This window comes from Nicotiana sylvestris, chromosome 3 (genome assembly GCF_000393655.2).
Source record: "Nicotiana sylvestris chromosome 3, ASM39365v2, whole genome shotgun sequence".
Lineage (NCBI taxonomy): Eukaryota > Viridiplantae > Streptophyta > Magnoliopsida > Solanales > Solanaceae > Nicotiana > Nicotiana sylvestris.
The window spans coordinates 159,410,774-159,434,873 of record NC_091059.1 but is presented as its reverse complement, the minus strand read 5'-3'; the positions used below and the strand labels follow the sequence as shown (position 1 = coordinate 159,434,873).

The 24,100-nt window shown below is 40.9% G+C and overlaps 1 non-coding gene across 1 annotated transcript; it reads right to left on the bottom strand.

The window, feature by feature from the left end:
* Positions 1-2,630: 2,630 nt before the first annotated feature.
* On the bottom strand, positions 2,631-2,702 carry TRNAQ-UUG (transfer RNA glutamine (anticodon UUG)). Its single transcript has one exon. It is a non-coding gene; the product is annotated as a tRNA-Gln (tRNA).
* Positions 2,703-24,100: the final 21,398 nt, after the last annotated feature.

Here is a 24,100-nt window from a genome sequence, read left to right as displayed (position 1 = left end):
TGCTTAACTCTAGATTGAGTTATCTTATTGGGTAAACCAATAACCGAACCGATACTGATCGATAATCGATTAACCGATAATCGATAACCGATATCTTATCGGTTTGGTTATCGGTTTATCAAATTTGTAAATCGATAACCGATATGATAAACCGATAATATTCATAACCGAGCCGAACCAACCGATGCCCACCCCTAATCATGAGACAGAGCCTTGCTGCTCAATACTCACACAGGCAACATGAAGTTTAGGTTTCTTTATAAGTCACTAATTCTTAAAATCAGGTATATAAAATTTTCTATTGTCAATTACCCTAAAGTAGTAGTAGGTAAGAATTGGATAATTAATTCCCTTCTTTCTCTATATCAACAATAAACTTCATGTTTAAGCGTGAAACTTTAAAATTGATTAAAATGTACTGGTTGTTGTAAAATTGATTGTTTGACTGGTGTCAATTAGACTGGGACCTACGTATTGGCTTGAGAAGTTTTGAGGTGAGTTGATATAACCCCTTTACTAAAGTGGTTTAACTCACAAAAGCATGCATACAAGATGTTTGATGAATTGCTTAAAAGAGTTTATATTTACTTAATTGGAGCGAATGAGTACTTATTAACTTAGAATTATTCTAGCAAAAGTTTAGATGATTTATTATGATATATGTGTATAAATTTTCAAATTTTTGTGTTATTCTTATATGTTATTTTCATGTTAAAAATTTATAAAGAAGCAAGAATCTTTAGAAACACTTTTACATGTTTATTTCATTCTTATGTCATGCTTTACATTTAAGGATACCGGCATGAACATGTACATGATGTTCTATAAAGAAAATATTTAGACTTGAAAAGTCACAAGAAGAAGTTTTAGAAAGAAAAGATTTTTGGGAGTATCCTTTATTCTGAGAAGGGGTCATCGTCCAGGCCGAGGGTCCTGACCAAGGCGTTGACTTCCTGAAACTACTTGTGCCAAAGTGGGGAGCACACAAGCCAAGGGTCTCATTGCTGAGAATTTACTTAGCCATGCTAAGGTATGATACATGAGCATTGAGAACTATGAAGCGAGTGGCACCTCGTGGATTGGGCCTATTCGATCAGGTTGGGATCGAACCCGTGCCGATCACACGGTGACTGAGACAGAATTAAGTCAGGATAGTTGGAACTCCCAAAGTATAAAGTGAAGTATTTTTTTATAAGAAAGAAAAAGAAAAGAATTTCTTTTAGAATATTCATAAACTGTTATTATGCAATTATTTTAGAATTATTCTTATAAGCTTTATGTTTTACATGCATTTAGAACTTTTGCTCGTAATGTATATGTTATTAAAGTTTTATCCCCTGTTGTTGAGACTCACTGAGTACAGTGGATGGTACTGGCGTTCTCTTTTGGGAACCTACGTGGGTATGCGGTACAATGTAGGAACCGGTTTTGCAGGCGAGCTAGCTACTGGTTAGGACTTCCTTCTCTTCCAGTGCTATTGGTGAGCTCCGCTTTTGTTCGTGGAGTATTTCTTAGAGTTATCTTTATTTAGTTATTTCTTTGTTTACTTAGAGAACTGGCCAGTAAATCTCATGTCCTGAGTAGTGCGTCAGTTTATCAGTAGAGGCTTCATAGACATAGTCGTTAGGTTAAGATTCAAATGTTTTTGATAATAACTTAGTTGTATTTTATTGGTTACTACGAATAAAGTTTTGAAATTGGATTATTTTAGATATTTAAATTATTTAAAAGTATTTGGTTATAGTAGTGCATTGTGGCATATAAAGTTTGAAGTTATGACAAATTTGATAAGCGCAGATGGTTCGCTCGGTCATATTTAGTGATTGGGTGCCGATCCCGGCTTGTTCAGAAAATGGATCGTGACAAGGAATACCATGATTAATGATCTGACCATTTCTCTGCTGGATCACATATTCTGCAAACACAATTTGAGAGATCAATAATGGGTATCGAACTTGAGAAAGAGAGGCGAGGGTAAAAATATCTTTTCATATTAATTTTAACAAAGTAGTGATTATTTTTGCTTAATATTAGAATTGCTAGATAAAAAGCAAATACCACACGCCATTTTACTAAGGTTTCTTTCTTTGTGGCCCAAGATTTTCTTGGACTTTAATCGTTCTTATGCACCTTTTTGTTCTTCTTATAATTGTGCAATGGGCTTTGGACTGTAGAATCATCTGGGCTTCGTGTATCACATTGGTATAACGAAGGGAAAAAGGAATTTTAGGAAGACTCACCGTACAAATGACATTACATAGCCGCTTTTAGCACTCTTATTTAAAATATATTCTTTTTTCAAAATTACTCAAAGTTTAGCATGTTTTGAAGGTCTGATTTTGACCTGCACTCAATCAGACCCGCGATTATAACTTAAGATGATTATGAGGTGGTTAAACTTTAGAAAACTTTGTAAACTTCGAGTATTTTTTAAAATAGGGATCCTAAAAAGCTATCTATGCACTTCACCAGGTCCTTCTTTGTGGCCCAAAACTTTATTGGACCTTTTTCGTTCTCGTGCATCTTATTGTGCTTATAGTTTTTGCAAAATGGGCTTGAACTGTAGAATGATATGGCTTTCGTGTATAATATTGGCATAACAACGAAAGTTTGCTTAGCAGCAAAAATAAAGGTCCTACCGGGAGTCGAACCCAGGTCGCTGGATTCAAAGTCCAGAGTGCTAACCACTACACCATAGAACCGCTGACGTTAGCACTCTCACCCCATTGTATTTATTTATACAATTGTTTCTAATTATTGGCACAGTGATATCAAAGTAGAGCCAGGGTAAGTCATGATTTACTTGGAATTAAACATTAGTTTGAAATAGATACAACAAATAAGGAAGTTTGAGTTCTATTGCGCAATCAATCAATAAAAGACAAATATCCGACAAGAGGGGTTGCTCCGATGGTCAGCACCCCCTACCTACAACCCAAGGTAGCGGATTCGAGTTACCAAAGAAGCAATAGTTCCAACAAAGGAGATGAAAGGGGAGGGGAATTTTAAAAAGAAGAAGATAAATATCTTGTAATATTATCAGATTATATGATTGGCCTGTAAAGGAGCAACTCCTAATCCCAACAAGTTAAAGTTACCAGCACTCACCAGTGCATTATTTCCTACTATTATAATGCTTCATTTTTCTGTCTCTCATTTGTTCTAAGTTATTCATCAATTAGCACTCAATAGGACTAATGTCATGCTTTTATGCACGTCACATTGGGAAGAAGAATGTGAAGGGTTTTAGTGAGTTACTTATTCTCAAAATGACTGTAAATATCTGGAAAATTTAAGGGGCATTCAAACATGGAATCTGCATAAAGCTGAAAGTCCAGAATTCGTACTAGGTCTTTATATAGTACTACTGAAACACAGCCCTGCGGGAGCAATATTTTGACACGAACGCATGCAGATGAATGATTCATGTGATATTTTTCTACTATATATCATTTAGGTAGGAATGAAGTGATATTATTATGCCGTCCAGCTTTACCAAATTTAGTACTTTACATTCTATTATTAAACTTATTTTCTCAACAAAAGCAACTTGAACTTTCCAGATGTTGAAAAAGAACTTTTTTATGCGAATCTTAGTTTTGGTCCATTTTACGAAAATTGTACGTTCTTTAACCTATCTACTTAAAAGCTACTTGAACTTTCCAGATGTCGAAGAAAGAACTCTCTCATGTGATTCTTAAAATAGGAAATGATTGTTACATTAAATATACTTTCTTATAGTACTTGTTAATGAGAAAGTTCCTCAAAACAGAAAGTAGAATTCACATTATTGTATACGCACTCATAGAATGAAATAGTGCACTTTCAACAGTGGTTTCTCCAACACCACCTGATGGTAACTCCAATCAAAATTAGAAAACCACAGCTTTCTAAAGTACGGGTTTGGATTGACTTATAAAAAGTAGTTTTTAAGCTAAAAGTCAAAAGTTGGTAATACCCAACTTTTGGTTTTTGAATTATTTTATACTTTTTATGCTTAAAATTAAGTGTTTTTAAGCACTTTTTATCATTATCAACACCACACAAACTAAAAAAGTATTTAAAAGCCAATAAGTACTTAAAATAAGCCAATCTAAACACCCTCTAAGTGGTAATTAAAATTTGTTGCACAACGACAGATCAAATTATTAAGTACTTAACCCAGCAAATGTTCCTCTTTTTGTTCCTTTTGCAGTTGAATAGACAGTGGTAGAGAATTGGTCGAAAAAAGCTTGATCATGACGAAAACTTCTTATCTTCAGCCGCAGATAAAATATTTATTTAATATGATCATTTAAATTTCGGGTAACTCTATTTAATAAATTAATTAGTAACCTATAATAAATTGTAAGCGACATGCTATAACAAGTTAAATTCGTATAATAAATTACTAGATGTTAGATGTGTGTGTATATATATACATACATACATATATATATATATATATATATATATCACCACTAGAAATTCGGTAAAAAGCGATCACATATAGCGACCAACGTTGGTCGCTTATCTCAATATACTGATCAAAACGTGTCCAAACAGGCGTGGTAGCTATATTGGTGGACCCTTTACCTTAGCGACCAAAGTTATATATATATATATATATATATATATCACTACTAGAAATTCGGTAAAAAGCGACCACATATAGCGACCAACGTTAGTCGCTTATCTCAATATACCGACCAAAACGTGTCCAAACAGGCGTGGTAGCTATATTGGTGGACCCTTTACCTTAGCGACCAAAGTTGCTCGCTAATTAGCGACCAAAGTTGCTCGCTAATTAGCGACCAACTTTGGTCGTTAATGTAAAATGACCAAATGTTCACTGTAAACAAAATACCGACCAACTTTGGTCGGTACTGTCACACCTCCTTCCCCCCCCCCCCGCGAGGGGTGAAGGAGTTTTTCCAATTAAAGGACAATCGGAACGAGATTTGTTTATTTATTTCAGAGTCGTCACTTGAGAGATTTAGGGTGTCTCAAGTCACCAATTTGATCCCGAATCGAGGAAAAGAATGACTCCATATTACAGTCTGCGAACCAGAAATCCAGATAAAGAATTCTGTTAACCTGGGAGAAGGTGTTAGGCATTCCCGAGTTCTGTGGTTCTAGCACGGTCGCTCAACTGTCATATTCGGCTTATTCATTTGATTTTATACAAATATGAACCTATGTGCAGATTTTAACTTTTTACCGCTTTTACTATATTTTTTAAAGGAATGTGAACATCGTTTAAAACATGTCTTTGGATTGCGTCACATGAAATGCACCCGCAATCCGGAACATATTTTTATCCAATGTTTTGGGATTTGGATTTGGGTCGCATGAAATGCACACCCGAGTTTAAGAAAATAAGATTGATTGAGACGCATCCTAAAGAACTAACGTTTTATTATTTGCGGGAAAAAACCGTGAAATTTTGCTAAACGGCCCGTCCCAGAATCTAAATATTTAATATATACATCTAACGAGGGCCCCGCCATTTATGCGTTTATTTGGGCGAGGCTCATCTCCTTTTTATTTAAAGGCAAACCTAAAAGCAAACTATGATTTCCTATCTTTGTTTATCTCTAACAAAATGGAAAGGTCCTACTGTATTTACATACTTATGAGTCATTATAGTTAAACTTCAAACGTGATTTATTGAAAGAGGGACGTGATACGGGCAACCCATTGGCAGTTATGGGCCCAGACCTAATGTGCATGGAGTTAAATTCGGCCTGGGTCACTCTTATTCCAATTGGGCCTATTCAACTCATTTGATAGGCATTTAACATTTATAAACAAACAAGGGGAAAAAACTGAAATGCGATGTACTGTTTGCCTTAATCAAACCATATTCCTAACAACTTAAAACAGATCATTTGTTTAAAGAAAGAACTGTTGGGTACCTAACATGCTTCTTGATAAACAAAATAATGAATTAATAGAACATGGCTACTACAACATCAATCCCTTTCCATTATAAGCAACACATATAGTTTTCCAACTGAATGATAGGTATAAAAGTTCAACTACATCACAGCTAACCACATAGTTCTATTAGGAAAAATAAACTATCATGCAGACAACCTATTCTTTCAATACATTTTTTCTAAAGCTAATTCGAAGTAACTTCAACATCTTCCAACTTTCTTTATATTCATGCCTCAAATTTCAGCTTACATTGATAGTTTATCAGTCGTGTACCTGGTATAGGAAAGCAAAAGAAGAAGGAGAATGATCAGCAGAAACAGTATGCAACAACACAACAACAGTAGCAACAGGGACAGCCCAATAATAGACCAAAAATCAGCAGCAACTTAAGTGAAAACCCAGCAGAAATTTCAGAAGAGACCAACAACAACAGCCAGTGGACTTTCAGTCCAAAACAGAGAACCAAAACACTTAACTGGAGCAGTTTTTAGCAAGTAAAGAACCCGGGGAAGCTAACTGAAAACCAACAGTGTGTCCAAACAAACCAGACCAAAGCAGAGAAAGAAACAGGTGCAGAAACACAGTGGTTTCTGCTTGTTATATTCAGAAAACCAACACTATTTTTTAACTCTCAACACTTAAAATTATCCAGCCTCTAGTTTCTGATTTTTCCCTAGCCTTAAACTCTGATCTCCAGCCTTTTTGTTTTTATCCTTTGATGTCTAACCTCCTTTCTTCCCTCAAATGAACCTATTTATAGGCTAAATATAGGCAAGCCCTACTGCCTTGTTTACCCCAGCCCTCACATTCTGCCCATAACTCCTTAAAACTAAAAAAATGCCAAATGCCCATCCTCCTGACAGCCCCTTAGCATGTGCTTTCTGCCCAAAGGCATGGGCAGCCTATAACTTTTAATTACCCCCATGCTACCAAGTTTGGTTCCCCACTATTGTATTAGTTTAATGCTATTTTAGTACCCTATTGTCAGCCCATCTTAAACTACTCATTTCTGCTCTTTTCAGACCCCAAACTACCCTTGTTAGCTCCTAATTATTACTGTATTACCCCACTGCAGCAGTAGGACATTTTGAACTTATGCAAGTTCAAATTCAAGCTGCCCAAACTGAATTCTAGCTATTATAGTGCAGCTACAATCCATTCACAGATAATGTCAAGCAATCAACTAAACGACAATGATTCGATCAGTCATATGAAGCTATCAAATCAGAATTTTTGTACATTCAGTCTTATGAAACTAATCGACATCATTTATCTAATCGACTATACTAATTATGACATGGAATAATCAGTCTACCGAACAAACAACACGAACGGGGCATCAACTGCCTTCAACAACTTTGCACGACACAGGGAATCTATATGAATTATCTATTCGACGACATTAATTAACTCGAATATGTATATCACCATACACATTCAAAACATAAACAGAATAACAATCGACCGAATAAAAGGTCTTACGAAGATGGAGAACAACTGACAGAAAAATAGAAATAACAAACAAACTGACTAAACATGCTGACAAACTCAAGCAACATTTAAACAAAAAGAGAAAGGAAAGAGGGAACTCACTTTGAAAGCTCAACAACAAGCGACCCCAGCTTTGACTGGATTTGCCCATTTTGGGGTCGAACAGACCTTAATCGAGGTGTTATCAACTGAGAACACTTCGATTAAGGTCTATTAGACCCCAACCCTCTATTAAACTGGCCGGATTCCAAGGTTCTAGTATTCTAGGGTTCGAATCAGTCCGATTTGGGGCTTGAGGTTTTGTGGATAGATTCGGACAAAACCAAGCTTGGTTTGGTCATGAGTGAGGCTAGGTTAATGGCTGGTGTGAATCTGGGGTGGGTTGGTGTAGATCGGGGTTTTGCTCGAATCTTCAAATCAAGATTCGAGATGAAGGGGGATGATTCGAGGCAAGGGGGTAACAGATTTGGGTTCAGGGAGTGAAGGAGGTGCTATGGTGTTAGAGGGGTGACCGGCGGCGTAGATGCCGCCGGGTTTCAGGCGAAGGAAGCTTAGGGCGGCTAGGGTTTGGGAGGTTTGGGTTTGGGTTTGGATTTGGGACGATGAAGGGGGAGGGTGTTCGGATGGGGGCGTGGGGTGTGATGAATGATTTATATATGGGGTAAGGGATTAGATCCTGGCCGTTGGATCGAGTTGGATCTATGGCCAGGATCTATCTGGCACCAGGAAACGACGTCGTCTCCCTTAAATGGGAATGGGTCGGCCTAAGGTTTAAACGGGTCGGGTGCTGGGGAAAGCTAGAGGATCGTTGGATTTGGTGGGACGAATGGTTCAGATCAAACGCCTCATATGGCGTCGTTTGGGGGGCGTCCCTGGAAGACCTGGTTTGGACTGGGTCACTGTATTGGTTTGGGCCCGATTTTCAGTTGAATTTTCGGCCCAAATCAGATATTTTCCCTCTTATAATTTAGACAAAAATTCCTAAAAACCAAAATTAAACATACAAATATTAATTAATACCTAACAACAAATATCACACGAATTAAAACATTTTAATAAAATTACGATGACAACAAAAATGCGTATTTTGTGATTTTCGCTTTTAAACAACCAAAGTATAATTAACTAATTCCTAAATGCACCAATTATTCCTAAATGCCTGCAGCATGTATTTTTGTATTTTCTAACTACAGGTGGGCGCCTATTTAACTAAGACATGAAAATATTCCTCTCATTATACAGGTGGGCGCCTATTTAACTAAGACATGAAAATATTCCTCTCATTATACAGGTGGGCGCCTATTTAACTAAGACATGAAAATATTCCTCTCATTATACAGGTGGGCGCCTATTTAACTAAGACATGAAAATATTCCTCTCATTATACAGGTGGGCGCCTATTTAACTAAGACATGAAAATATTCCTCTCATTATACAGGTGGGCGCCTATTTAACTAAGACATGAAAATATTCCTCTCATTATACAGGTGGGCGCCTATTTAACTAAGACATGAAAATATTCCTCTCATTATACAGGTGGGCGCCTATTTAACTAAGACATGAAAATATTCCTCTCATTATACAGGTGGGCGCCTATTTAACTAAGACATGAAAATATTCCTCTCATTATACAGGTGGGCGCCTATTTAACTAAGACATGAAAATATTCCTCTCATTATACAGGTGGGCGCCTATTTAACTAAGACATGAAAATATTCCTCTCATTATACAGGTGGGCGCCTATTTAACTAAGACATGAAAATATTCCTCTCATTATACAGGTGGGCGCCTATTTAACTAAGACATGAAAATATTCCTCTCATTATACAGGTGGGCGCCTATTTAACTAAGACATGAAAATATTCCTCTCATTATACAGGTGGGCGCCTATTTAACTAAGACATGAAAATATTCCTCTCATTATACAGGTGGGCGCCTATTTAACTAAGACATGAAAATATTCCTCTCATTATACAGGTGGGCGCCTATTTAACTAAGACATGAAAATATTCCTCTCATTATACAGGTGGGCGCCTATTTAACTAAGACATGAAAATATTCCTCTCATTATACAGGTGGGCGCCTATTTAACTAAGACATGAAAATATTCCTCTCATTATACAGGTGGGCGCCTATTTAACTAAGACATGAAAATATTCCTCTCATTATACAGGTGGGCGCCTATTTAACTAAGACATGAAAATATTCCTCTCATTATACAGGTGGGCGCCTATTTAACTAAGACATGAAAATATTCCTCTCATTATACAGGTGGGCGCCTATTTAACTAAGACATGAAAATATTCCTCTCATTATACAGGTGGGCGCCTATTTAACTAAGACATGAAAAGTATTCCTCTCATTATACAGGTGGGCGCCTATTTAACTAAGACATGAAAATATTCCTCTCATTATACAGGTGGGCGCCTATTTAACTAAGACATGAAAATATTCCTCTCATTATACAGGTGGGTGCCTATTTAACTAAGACATGAAAATATTCCTCTCATTATACAGGTGGACGCCTATTTAACTAAGACATGAAAATATTCCTCTCATTCTACAGGTGGGCGCCTATTTAACTAAGACATGAAAATATTCCTCTTATTGTACAGGTGGGTGCCTATTTAACTAAGACATGAAAATATTCCTCTCATTATACAGGTGGGCGCCTATTTAACTAAGACATGAAAATATTCCTCTCATTATACAGGTGGGCGCCTATTTAACTAAGACATGAAAATATTCCTCTCATTATACAGGTGGGCGCCTATTTAACTAAGACATGAAAATATTCCTCTCATTATACAGGTGGGCGCCTATTTAACTAAGACATGAAAATATTCCTCTCATTATACAGGTGGGCGCCTATTTAACTAAGACATGAAAATATTCCTCTCATTATACAGGTGGGCGCCTATTTAACTAAGACATGAAAATATTTGAGTTTGTTTCCTCGTTCCTCCGAGAAAATTTTGACAATGGCAGAAATTTTCTGCCCCGGTTTTGGTGACCTTCCTTGTGGCGTGTCCTTATGCCATCATCAATCTTTATTTTCCTGTAGAATCAAAGACAATTTTGTCAGTTTTAACATGGTGAGTGGCTGTGTCACTCCCGCTGGGGAATGATTTTCCCTTCCCTTTCCCTTGCTCTGTGCTCCGAACACTGGCTGGGGATAAAGTTGCTTGCTGGGGATGATATGTCTGCTGGGGATGAATTTCTGCTGGGGATGGTTTTCCATTTATCCCTTCCCCGCTCTTTTGTTTCACAACATGCTGTGGGAGTCTCCTTCAACTTCAAAACTACTCCCTTAAACGTTTATTTTCTCACAGCCCTGCAGGGCATAACATGTTATCACCTGGGGATAACGTTGTTGAGGATAGGATGGTTAGGGTTATCTTGCTGCGGATTAATTCCCTTTTCTTCCTTCTCCCTTTCCGTGGTGTTTGACCACCTTGGACCTTGGTCCATGATTTATTGCAGTTCTTGCTGGGGATCCTTTTGGAACTTGGTCCACAAGTCCTTCAACCGTCGTTTTCTTCATGTTCCCCTTATCTTTCTAAGCTAGTTTGTCATTTGGTTTTGCAACGAACACCTTTCGTCCTATTGCCTTGGCTTTGGCCTGTGCCCTTCGCATTTTGCTTTGTACCATTTTGGCCCCTGGTAGTAATCTCTGAAAGGTCCTTCTCAAAACGAATTTCTGGAAAATTCTTTTTAGACAAAGAAACGAAAAAGATAGAAAAGAGAAAAATCTTTCTGAACAAATGCTGGGGGAAGAAGAAAAGGAAAGAACTTATCTGGATGGTATGACTGGTCCCTATGATCATGTCGTGCATTACGGATTACCCGACCCAGTCTATTTGTATCAATCAATCTGCCTGATGGCCTTACTTGCTGGGGATAAATAGGTGCCCACCTCTTCGCAAATGCGGATCCTTTTTGCCAATGTATCTTGTCGTCTTATAGTGCCCTTCGAGGGGTTTTCACTAATAAGACTCTCTCTTTTCTCTCGGCTCCCGTCACCTTATGGTGCCTGTGAAGGTTTTCACCGATGAGACTCTCTCATTTTATTTCTCTCATCTTTCGTCGCCTTATGGTGCCTGTGAAGGTTTTCACCGATAAGACTCTCTCATTTTGCCCTTTAACGGGGAATTGGGGTGCTGCCGACATGACTCTCTCTTTCGGAGATTCTTTTTTGGCCATCAATTCATATCCCCTTCTTTGCTGGGGATCAGGGTATTATTCTCGGCTTCCATTGGCCAGACTTGGCACCTTTCGGATATTGATCAGGAGGTCTTTTTTGGACATCGATGTTGGTTTTGTGTGGGTTAAAAAAGGGAAAGGCTGTCAAATATTTAACGTGACTTTGATGGGTGAAATGTTACAACTCTTGGAATCAAACCTTTTTTGAAGATTTAAAAACATAACTCCAACCCCGGTTTTCTTGCTTGGGGAATTTTTATATTTACACTATGTTGAGTTATGCACATTATGCACACTACGGTGCACTATGACCGAGCCGTGAGGCGCCTACGTATCCTCTTTGAGGAATCAGGTCAAACGTAGTTCCTACGGTTCTTTTTTCTTATGATCTTTATCTTGTTTTTCTTTTTCTTTTAATTTCTCTTTTTTTCATATATTTTCCCATTAGTGATTCCAAAAGAGGGGTACGAAAGAATAAATAAGGCTCAAAAAAAGGGGAGCAAAGGTCAAAAGTGTCTGGATAGAATAAAGAATTGCCTCCGTCATTTCATTATCCAATAAGTACCAAATACAAACAAACGAACCAATAATTATCATAATCAAAGAAATTACGCATAATATCTTTTGACTGCATCAGAATTGATAGCCATGTCGACGCATCTTCCTTCGATATCTGTTAGACATAAAGCGCCGTTGGACAACACCCTGGTCACGACATAAGGCCCTTGCCAATTTGAGGCGAACTTGCCTTTTTCTTCGATCTGATGTGGGAGGATCCGTTTCAATACTTGTTGCCCTACTTCGAATTTTCTGGGGCGCACCTTCTTATTGTATGCTCTTGCCATTCTCTTCTGGTACAACTGGCCATGACACACTGCTGCCAATCGTTTTTCATCTAGTAAGCTCAACTGCTCCAGTCGAACTTTGACCCATTCATCATCGTCAATCCCGGCTTCAGCGATAATTCGGAGGGATGGAATTTCAACCTCTGCCGGTATTACTGCTTCAGTTCCGTATACCAACAAATAAGGAGTTGCACCTATGGAAGTCCGGACTGTAGTGCGATAATCCAACAAAGCAAAGGGTAGTTTCTCGTGCCATTGTCTAGATCCTTCTACCATCTTCCTCAGTATCTTCTTGATGTTCTTATTGGCGACTTCAACTGCTCCATATGGGATGGAATTGCGGTGTGTAATCTTAAACTGTTGGCATACCTCTCTCATCAAATTGCTGTTAAGATTTGCACCATTATCTGTAATGATCACTTTTGGGACCCCAAACCTACAGATGATATGGGAGTGAACAAAATCCACCACTGCCTTCTTGGTTACCGACCTGAACGTTTTAGCTTCAACCCACTTGGTGAAGTAGTCGATGGTCACCAGAATGAACCTGTGGCCGTTGGCTGCTGCCGGCTCAATAGGCCCAATGACATCCATGACTCATGCAACAAATGGCCATAGCGCTGACATTGTATGCAATTCTGTCGGCGGAGAATGAATCAGATCTCCGTGTATCTGGCATTGATGGCATTTCCTCACAAAATTGATACAATCATGCTCCATAGTGAGCCAATAGTATCCTGCTCGAAGAATCTTCTTTGCCAATACATATCCGCTCATATGTGGCCCACAAACTCCAGCATGCACTTCTGCCATAATCGTCGTGGCTTGACCTGCGTCTATACATCTTAGCAATCCCAAGTCTGGGGTTCTTCTGTACAACACTCCTCCACTGAGGAAGAAACCATTTGACAAACGCCGAAGGGCTCTTTTTTGGTCTCCAGTGGCGTGCTCCGGATATATCCCCATCTTGAGGTACTCCTTTATGTCATAAAACCATGGCTCGCCATCTACTTCCTCCTGTACCGCGTTGCAATAAGCATGCTGATCGCGAACCTGAATGTGCAACGGGTCAACATACATTTTGTTGGGGTGGTGTAACATTGATGCTAAAGTGGCCAATGCATCGGCAACCTCATTATGAACTCTCGGGATATGTCTGAATTCCACTGATCGAAATCGCTTGCTCAGATCGTGCAAACATTGTCGATATGGTATGAGTTTCAAATCCCGTGTTTCCCACTCACCCTGAATCTGATGCACCAGGAGGTCCGAGTCTACCAAGACCAAAATGTCCTGGACATCCATGTCTGCAGCTAGTCGCAGACCCAAAATGCATGCTTCATACTCGGCCATGTTGTTGGTACAATAGAAGCATAGCTGAGCTGTAACAGGATAATGACGTCCTGTTTCAGAAATAAGTATTGCTCCTATTCCAACCCCTTTCGCGTTTGTGGCTCCATCAAAGAAAAGCTTCCAACCTGGTTCCTCGGGTAATTCCAGCTCACCTGTATGCATTACTTCTTCGTCGGGAAAATACGTCCTCAAAGGCTCGTATTCTTCATCAACGGGATTCTCAGCCAAGTGATCGGCCAGCGCTTGGGCTTTTATGGTCGTCCTCGTCACATAGACGATATCAAATTCTGTGAGCAAAATTTGTCATTTTGCTAACCTCCCTGTAGGCATAGGTTTCTGGAAAATGTACTTTAATGGATCCAAACGGGATATGAGATAAGTGGTATATGAGGACAAATAGTGCTTCAATTTCTGAGCCACCCAAGTCAGGGTGCAACATGTCCTCTCGAGTTGAGTGTACTTGACCTCGTATACTGTAAACTTCTTGCTGAGATAATAAATGGCCTGCTCCTTCCTCCCGGTAATGTCGTATTGCCCCAATACGCAGCCAAACTAATTCTCCAGGACCGTCAGATAAAGAATTAATGGTCTCCCCGGCTCAGGTGGAACCAACACAGGTGGATTGGACAGATACCCTTTGATCTGGTCGAAAGCCTCTTGACACTCCGCCATCCAGTCTTCCGTAGCGTCTTTCTTCAGCAGCCGAAATATAGGTTCACAAGTTGCTGTGAGTTGAGCGATGAACCTGCTGATGTAATTTAGTCTCCCCAATAGACTCATTACCTCTGTTTTGTTCTTTGGTGGTGGCAAATCTTGGATGGATTGATCTTGGATGGGTCCAACTCAATACCCTGTCGATTGACGATGAATCCTAACAGCTTTCCTGATGGAACCCCGAAGGCGCATTTGGCCGGGTTGAGCTTAATATCATACCTTCGAAGTCTTTGAAAAAATCTCCTTAGGTCTGCTACATGGTCTTCCTGATGCCAAGACTTTATGATCACATCATCTACGTACACTTCAATTTCTTTGTGTATGATGTCGTAAAACACAGTAGTCATTGCTCGCATGTACGTTGCCCCAACATTCTTCAGTCCGAATGGCATTACCCGGTAGCAGTAAGTTCCCCATGGTATAATGAAAGCTTTCTTTTCTGCATCTTCTTCGTCCATTAAGATCTGATGATATCCTGCATAACAGCCCACAAAGGATCCGATCTCGCGCCCAGCGCAATTATCGATCAGGATATGGATGTTTGGCAATGGAAAATTATCCTTAGGACTTGCTTTGTTGAGATTGCGGTAGTCGACACATACCCTAATTTTCCCATCCTTCTTCGGCACTGGTACCACATTGGCCAACCAATCGGGATATCGAGTGACCCGAATAACCTTCGCCTGCAGCTGCTTAGTCACCTCTTCTTTGATCTTCACACTCATCTCTGTTTTAAACTTCCTCAGTTTTGTCTTGACTGGAGGGTATGCCGGGTCAGTGGGCAATTTGTGAACCACTATATCGGTGCTTAATCCCGGCATATCGTCATATGACCATGCAAAGACATCTTTAAACTCCATGAGGGTTTTTATTAATTCCTCCCTGACGTTTGGCTCAATGTGGATGCTGATTTTGGTTTCTCTGACATTGTCTGCATCCCCTAGATTTACATCCTCGGTGTCATTCAGATTAGGCTTGGGTTTCTCTTCAAATTGGCACAGTTCTCGGTTTATTTCTTCGAAGGCTTCATCCTCGTCATATTCAAACTCATCGTCATAATCGATCTCTTGTATCATTAAGTCGGAGTCAGATTGATTTATTAGACTAGGTCGAAGATCCGCTGTGCATGCCATGTTGTTAGAACCAGTAAAAAGAGAACTGTTCAGAAAGAGGAAAGAACAAAACAAAATTAAAATGAGACAAAAAAGAGAATTTTATTAAAAATGCGGGATAACAGGGTTCACACTTGTACAAAATAAAATGAGATTTGGATTACACCCTGGAATAATCCGAAAAAAAAGAAAGAAAAATCAAAGCCTACTACCAGGACTCCCCCCGGATAGAGAGGGGGGTAACCATCCAATTGTTGGTTTTGGCCTCAGGCCCCACAAACTGTATGTCTGCTCTGCTGGAACCCTTTCCAACTTCTACCATATTGACATCAGCGAACAGCCTTTCGAAACTCTGATTCAAATCCCCGTCCATCCCAATCAATGGTCCGAGAATTTTTGGGACCGGTGACCCTTGGCACTTGCTCTAATAAAGGATCTTGAGAGACGCGGTATTGGTTTGGGAAGAAACCAAACTCTCTTCTTCATTTTCCGCGCTCGCTTTACATCTGCTGCAGTCGGTTTGAACCCCAGTCCAAAGGTCTCCAAATTCTTGGGCAAGGAGACAGGTTGGACAATCCCCTGAAGCTCAGCCCCCAGGCCTTTTCCTGGTACAAACCCATTACCCAGCATCTCTGAAACCATCATGACCGTCACGGACGCTACCCTGGGGTGTGGAATGCTTTCACCCTCGGGAATCTTATTTGCTGACACCGCGTCAAAAATCTGGTAAACCCGGGGACCTTTGTCATCATTGGTCTCTATGAAGGGCACAATGGCGCCTCCCATGGTGCACGCAATGTCCTCCCCATGCAGCACGACATCTTGTCTGTCCCATTCGAACTTGACCATTTGATGCAATGTGGATGGCACCGCTTTGGCCGCGTGGATCCATGGTCGTCCCAACAGAAGGTTATAAGATACCGCGGCATCTAATACCTGGAACTCTCTGGCAAAGTGGACCGGACCGATGGTCAACTCAAGTATAATATCCCCCATGGTGGCTGTTCCATTTCCGTCAAATCCTCAGACGCAAATGATGTTCTTGTGGATTCTACAGTGGTCGATCTTCAGCTGATTCAGGGTGGATAGTGGACAAATATTGGCAGTTGAGCCGTTATCCACCAGTGCCCGAGTAACTGCCGAATCTTCACATTTGACAGTCAAGTAGAGAGCTTTGTTATGTTCCGTGCCTTCCACTGGCAGATTATCATTAGAGAATGTTACCCTGTTCACCTCAAAATTTTTGTTGGCAATCATTTCAAGGTGGTTTACTGAAATTTCATTGGGCACATGGGCTTCATTCAGTATCTTCATCAGGGCCCGACGATGTTCATTCGAATGGATCAGTAATGATAGCAGCGAGATCTAGGCCAGTGTTTTCTTTAACTGTTCGACCACGGAGTAATCCTGCACTTTCATCTTTTTCAAGAATTCCTCAGCTTCTTCTTCTGACACAGGTGTTTTTGTCCCAGCTAGGTTGGATCTTCTCAACTCCATTGGAGCAAAACACCGTCCTGATCGAGTTAGTCCATGCGCCTCACAACTATCCTCCTCCACTTGTTTTCCCTTGTACATCACCATTGCCTTTTCATACTTCCAAGGCATGGCCTTGCTATCAATCATTGGCAATTGGACTACCGGCTTTATGGTGACCAGTTCCCTGCATACCCCTTTCAACACAACTGCGGGTGTGGGTGATGTCCCTGATATTACCAATTTGGTTGGCTCTGTTTTCTTTGTTGCGGTGGACGAACTCTTTCCCAATATCACCACCGGCTTGACACCTTCCTCCTGCAACTGTACCCCTGGTCTTCCACCGGTCGATTCTTCTTTCGGAGCGGCTTGGATTGTCATCACTGTCTGTGATGGTTTCATTGGCTCTCCTCCCTCGTATACCAACTCGATCATGTGAGCTTCGTGGTGTACTGACAATGGGTTCTGGTTGATGTTGGGCGCCTCCGGCGCCTGGACCTCGATTTTGTTGGCATCAATAAGATCTTGTATTGCCTGCCTCAGCCTCCAACATTTTTCGGTATCATGCCCCAGCATTCCTGAGCAGTACTCGCAGCTTATCGATCGGTCCAAATTTTGGGGTGGGGGGTTTTGCTCTCTAGGCTCGACAGGACTCACCAAACCTAGCCGCCTCAATTTGTGGAATACGGCGGTATAGGTCTCTCCCAACTCAGTAAAAACTCTATGTCTGTGTAGCCTGTCATTTCTAGCATCTTGACTTCCTCGAAAGCCCGCCCCCGGAGGGTTCTTGTATGCTCTTGGTGGAGGATAGGTGCTTTGTGGTGGAGAGTATGTGTTTTGTGGTGGTGTATATATGTTCTGGGGAGCCGGCACGCGCCATTGCGGGCAAACCGGAGGCTGAGTGTATGTTTGGGCTTGGTGCACGGAGAAGTGTGGTTCTCGAGGTGGATAGTAGTGTTGTGGTGGGCTGTATGGATAATTTGGCCTGTGGGGGCTGGGTCGGTTGTAGTATGGTTTGCCGGACCTGGACCAACTGCTTGCCTCAACCGTGGCGATTTCTTCTTTCTTCCTCCTTCCCAGCGCACCTCCCGTGCCGCTCTGAATAGCCTGGGTCGTTGCCTTGAGCGCTGAGTAATTCAGGATTTTGTCAGACCTCAAACCCTCCTTTATCATGACCCCTATCTTTACTAATTCATTGAAGGATTTTCCAACTGTCGTCACCAAGTGACCAAAGTAAGTTGGATCCAGCGTTTGCAGGAAGTAGTCCACCATTTCTCCCTCTCTCATAGGAGGATCAACTCTGGCTGCCTGTTCTCTCCAGCGGAAACCAAACTCACGAAAGCTTTCCCCAGGCTTCTTTCCGGTCCTCAGCAATGTGAGACGGTCAGGGACTATCTCTAGATTGTATTGAAAGTGACCCGCGAAAGCCTGCGCTAGATCATCCCAAGTGTACCATCTGCTGGAATCCTGCCTGGTATACCATTCCAATGCCAATCCACTCAAACTTTGACCGAAATAAGCTATCAGTAGCTCATCTTTGCCGCCTGCCCCTCTCATTTTGCTACAAAAGCCCCGCAAATGTGCCATGGGATCACCGTGCCCTTCATATAAATCAAACTTAGGCATCTTGAACCCAGCCGGGAGTTGGACGTCTAGGAAAGGGCATAAATCCTTGTAGGCCACGCTGACCTGGTTGCCCAATCCATGCAGGCTCCTGAAGGATTGCTCCAGGCTTTTGAACTTCCTCATTACCTTATCTTGCTCTGGGACCTTAACCGGCTTTTCAATCTTCGCCAGTACCTCCAAGTGCGGATTGTAGGTATGGGGTTCTGGTGCATTGAATGTGGGTTCAGGAGGATAGTATTGCGTATCGTGAGCCTGAAACAACGACTCGCTGGTTGATCTTTGCAGGGTGGCTGATGTGGGTCCCATAAAAGTGGGAACATTTGGTGTTGGGAGAGGTTGATGGGGTGGTGGAGCTTGGGAATCATGAGGGCTTCTCTCATGATGATAGCGGTGATTCGGGAGGCTTGTTGAAGGGCCAGAGTGAGGGTATTCCGGCATATGCCCTAGTGGTTCAGGGCTCTTTTGTGCTTTGGCCAAAGCTAACTGCATTGCATTCATCTCCAGTCCCATCCTTTCTATCTTCTCCATCGCTTCTTTCAACAACTGGCTTACCAACCTTTCTTCCTCGGTACTATTTTTTGAAGTAGTCATGCTTATTGGTACTGGTCCTTTGGATCTGGTTTGATAAGGGTGTGTTGCCAGAATGCTTTAACAACTAACTGTCTTGTATTTGTGGAAAACAACAAACTTGCTAGCGTTAGAGTTTAACAGATTTGATAATAGCACATTGGGGATGCAATGCTTCTAGGCACTTAACCATTTCTAACATGCTTTGCTTCAAACGCATGCGTCATCCCGGCTTGCTTATTTGCACCTTTAAAGTGCTTTGGGAACCCCTGTATTTCTTTCCATTATTCTTTCCTTTTCTTTCTCCTTTTTTTTCCTTTTAGTGGCGGTCGAATCTTATGTGGATTGCCTACGTATCACGTCCCCGCGTGAATCAGACCGGGCGTAGTTCTGCCACAAAGTAAAGACACAAAAATTCTTTTGGAATCATTCAATTCATCACCAAAATTTGCTATTACAAATTACTTATCTCAAACAAAGAACAGCAATAGTACAGATTCCAAAGTTCTTAACCTGACTCGATGAAAAGAAAGAAAAAAAAACAACATATGGGAAGACAATGGACCCATAAAGCCAACAAACAAGACTAGAACTAGGGATGCATTAAAATTCCAACTTAGGGGCTCGCGAGGCATCGTTCGGCCTTTCCGCAGACTTTGGTGTAAGGCCTCTCTGCAAGCTCTTCAACTCATTCATGATCCGGTGGACATAGCCCATGATGGAAGCAAGGAGGGTATCACGAGGTATTTGCTCACATGCTAGGCATCTCATGTAGATGTAGTGCCCAATCTCATCAATCCTTCCTCGAATGTTGTCCCTCTCAACGAACAATTGCTCTATTCGCCGGTTCTTCAATCCCAGTGCTTGAGCATTGTCGGTGAGTCGATCCTGGAACTTCTCCATTTGTCTTTCCATTCTGGTCATCGCATCATAAAAACTCCTTCTGTCAGCTTGGGCATCTCGTGCTTGTTTGAAGATCCGCTCCTGAAGAGTGGAGTTCGTTTTCCTTAATATCTCGATGCTCATTTCAGAATCCCTTATGACTTGTTGCAGATGCTTCCTCCGGGACATTGTATCTTTTGCCCATCTGACCTATATTCTTTCTATGCAAGCTTCCGATCTCTCTAATTCTTCTCGGCTTTTGCTGACTTGATTTCTCAACTCTGCTATCAATCTTTCGTCGGAGCGACGTTTCTCTCGGTTGCTGTTACTCTTATTGACTTGGTGAATGCGGGATTTCAGTGTATGATTTTCTTTGGCTAATTTGTTCTTTTCACCCTACTCAGAGGCGACTTGCACGTTGTTCTCAAATATAAGCCTTTCAACTTGTCGTTTTAGCTTCCCGATTTCAGCCCGGTAGCCTTCCTCCCTCCTTAACCAGCCCTACTACTCCTGCGAATCATCCGTAAATTGTTGGACGTGAGCTCTTTTAGCAGGTCTCTGACAAATCTGGAACCTTCTCTCGAACCAAACATCGTACTTTGGGTCTACCTCACCCTTAGCCAGTTCTCGAACCATAGTCTTGGGCTCCAAGAATCTACATTCGTGCCACAACTTTCTAATCTTTCCTTCGGGAAATACGACTCCTGGGCTCAGCTCAATGGCGTGCTTGCTTAGATCTTTATCAGTGGGAATTACTTGAAATCTTCCTAGCTGGCGCAATACCCGATGAGGAGCATATGGTTGGATGTTGCGAAGTCCCATCAAAAGAATATGACATTCCTCGGCCGCCATGTATATTACCTCAGTATCGGTCAACCACCCAAATGCCCACTCAATTTGGTCGGCTGTTGTTGACCTCAAACGTGTAAGCCATGCTTCGACACCTTCGGGGAATACGACGCCGGTCATTCGTTTCTCAAAACCGCTGATACAGTTCCTCTCGGTCAACCCGTGGTTCATGTATCTTGCTCGGTGACAGAGGTGTTCTTGCATCCACAGCTGGAGTAACAAATTGCATCCCTGGAAGAACTTGCCTCCTTCTCGGCATATAGTTAAAGCTCGGTAGATTTCGGACAAAATCAAAGGAACCACAGTGCTGTCAGTTCTTTTGATTGCAACATCGGCCATCCCCACAAGGCCTATCTCTACTTTCTTATCTTTGCGGGGACAGATCACGATTCCCAGGAATGCCGTGATGAATGCCAAAGTACGTCTTGCTTCCCACTTGTTTCTGTTCCCAGCATGAATTAGTCCGAGGTTTGGTTCTTCAAAACCCTGAGGAGTACCATACCGTTGATATAGGAATTGGAGCGCACAACATCCTCTTGACAAATCATCATTTTGCACCTTCCGACTAATGCTTAGCAAATCCAAAAACGCGTGCGGAGATACTGGCCTTGGTGAAAGTAAATACAGTCCTCTTAGTTTCCCATTCAATCCTGCATATCCAGCGACTTCCTCTAGTGTAGGTGAAAGTTCAAAGTCAACAAAACGGAATACATTGCGGGTTGGGTCCCAGAACGGTATTAGAGCTTCGAGGATATATGTCCTTGGCTTGATATTTAGTAGATTGACAAAACCTCCCAATACTCTTCCCACTATCTCTTTACTATCGACTTCCAAATCGTTCCACCACATGTGGAGTTGTAGAGGAACCTCGCTAAAGACTGAGAACGGTTCATATTGATTTGTGCTCATCCTGCACATTTATTAAGGTAATTAAAGAAAGAAGACTTTTATTAGACTCAAAACATAACTATCTATATTTGATTTTTTTTGAATTTTGAAGATGAAGGATTCGGTTTTCAGATACGACCTTTCAACACTTCAGGGACGAAGATTTTAAGGCTGTATGGGTATACCGATCAAAAAATCAACAAAAATGACCGTCTGTGCAAATTCAAGCCTTCCGGCGTCCCTTTCGGGAGTACTTGGTTATTTATGGCAAAACAGCCTGACTAGATTTATTTCTGATGAGATTAGCATTTGACATTTTTTTTGGTTATCTTAGCAAAAGGGGAAGTTGGACCCGATTAGGGCTGCCTACGTATCTCACATCCGGTGAGAATCAAACCAGCGTAGTTCGCCCAATTAAACAAACTATTTTGAAGTACTTTAAAAAATAAAAATAAAAATAAATAAAATAAGGAAAAAACTATTTCCTTGATTTTTTATTTATATATATATACCTTGATTTTTTATTTTATATATATTTTTTTTATATATTTTTTAACCTATTTTTGCTTCTGTTGGCAAATAAACTAAAACAAAAATCAAGACTCTTTTCCCATAACAGAACAAGTTATTTTTCTCATTTTTTCATTTCTGCAGATCGGACAAACTAAAAATGATAGACTTTTTTTTTTGAATAAAACAAACTATATTAAAAGTAAAATATTTTTCTCAAAATTTTGTCAGAGTTTCGACGCTATTGGACATTGTTATTTTTTTTCAAACAGAAGATTAACCCTATACACTGCTATTTCTCAAAACTAATTTTTTTTAATATTCGAAGCCGGTCGTCATGCAAGTCCAAAATAAATAAATGCACAGCGTTGAGTAAGATGCATCAGGATGGTCTTTTCTGTTTCAGGTTGCTATTCCTAGACGGACCCAACCCCTGTGTTGAGTCCCCTAAGTCAAAAATGCACATGATGCAGATAAGCGTTCCTACTAGGGATCCGACATGTGTCTTTGTTATACTAGGTTCAGAACCTGGGTGTTTGTTCTAGACCTGGCTTAACCGAGCGGACAACTCGAGCCGAGGGGGGGCAGCGTACCGGGAATACAGAAGCTTCACCTGCTTAGCAACTTGTCCGAACCTCATTCTAAGTTGGGATTTGACACTACACAGAAAAGAAGTCGTACGAAGTACACCCTTCTTCATGATTCAGAAGACTCAGAGAGAAGATGGATTTCGGCACAATTTATATACAGTTCACAAAATATCAAAGCGGTAAAACCAGTTAGTTAGCACATTAAGCACAGATCATGTAACGAAATCAGATAAAGCCAAACATAACAATTTATTCTAAGCTCGATTTCTAACCCTGAACCAGTGGTTCTGGGTTTGCTGTATCCCCAGCAGAGTCGCCAGAGCTGTCACACCTCCTTCTTCCACCCCCGCGAGGGGTGAAGGAGTTTTTCCAATTAAAGGACAATCGAAATGGGATTTGTTTATTTATTTCAGAGTCGCCACTTGAGAGATTTAGGGTGTCCCAAGTCACCAATTTGATCCCGAATCGAGGAAAAGAATGACTCCATATTACAGTCTGCTTACCAGAAATCCAGATAAGGAATTCTGTTAACCCGGGAGAAGGTGTTAGGCATTCCCGAGTTCCGTGGTTCTAGCACGGTCGCTTAACGGTCATATTCGGCTTATTTATCTGATTTTATACAAATATGAACCTATGTGCAGATTTTAACTTTTTACCGCTTTTACTATATTTTTTAAAGGAATGTGAACATCGTTTAAAACATGTCTTTGGATTGCGTCACATTAAATGCACCCGCAATCCGGAACATATTTTTATCCAATGTTTTGGGATTTGGATTTGGGTTGCATGAAATGCACACCCGAGTTTAATAAAATAAGATTGATTGAGACGCATCCTAAAGAACTAACGTGTTATTATTTGCGGGGAAAAACCGTGAAATTTTGCTAAACGGCCCGTCCCAGAATCTAAATATTTAATATATACATCTAACAAGCGCCTCGCCATTTATGCATTTATTTGGGCGAGGCTCATCTCCTTTTTATTTAAAGGCAAACCTAAAAGAAAACTATGATTTCCTATCTTTGTTTATCTCTAACAAAATGGAAAGGTCCTACTGTATTTACATACTTATGAG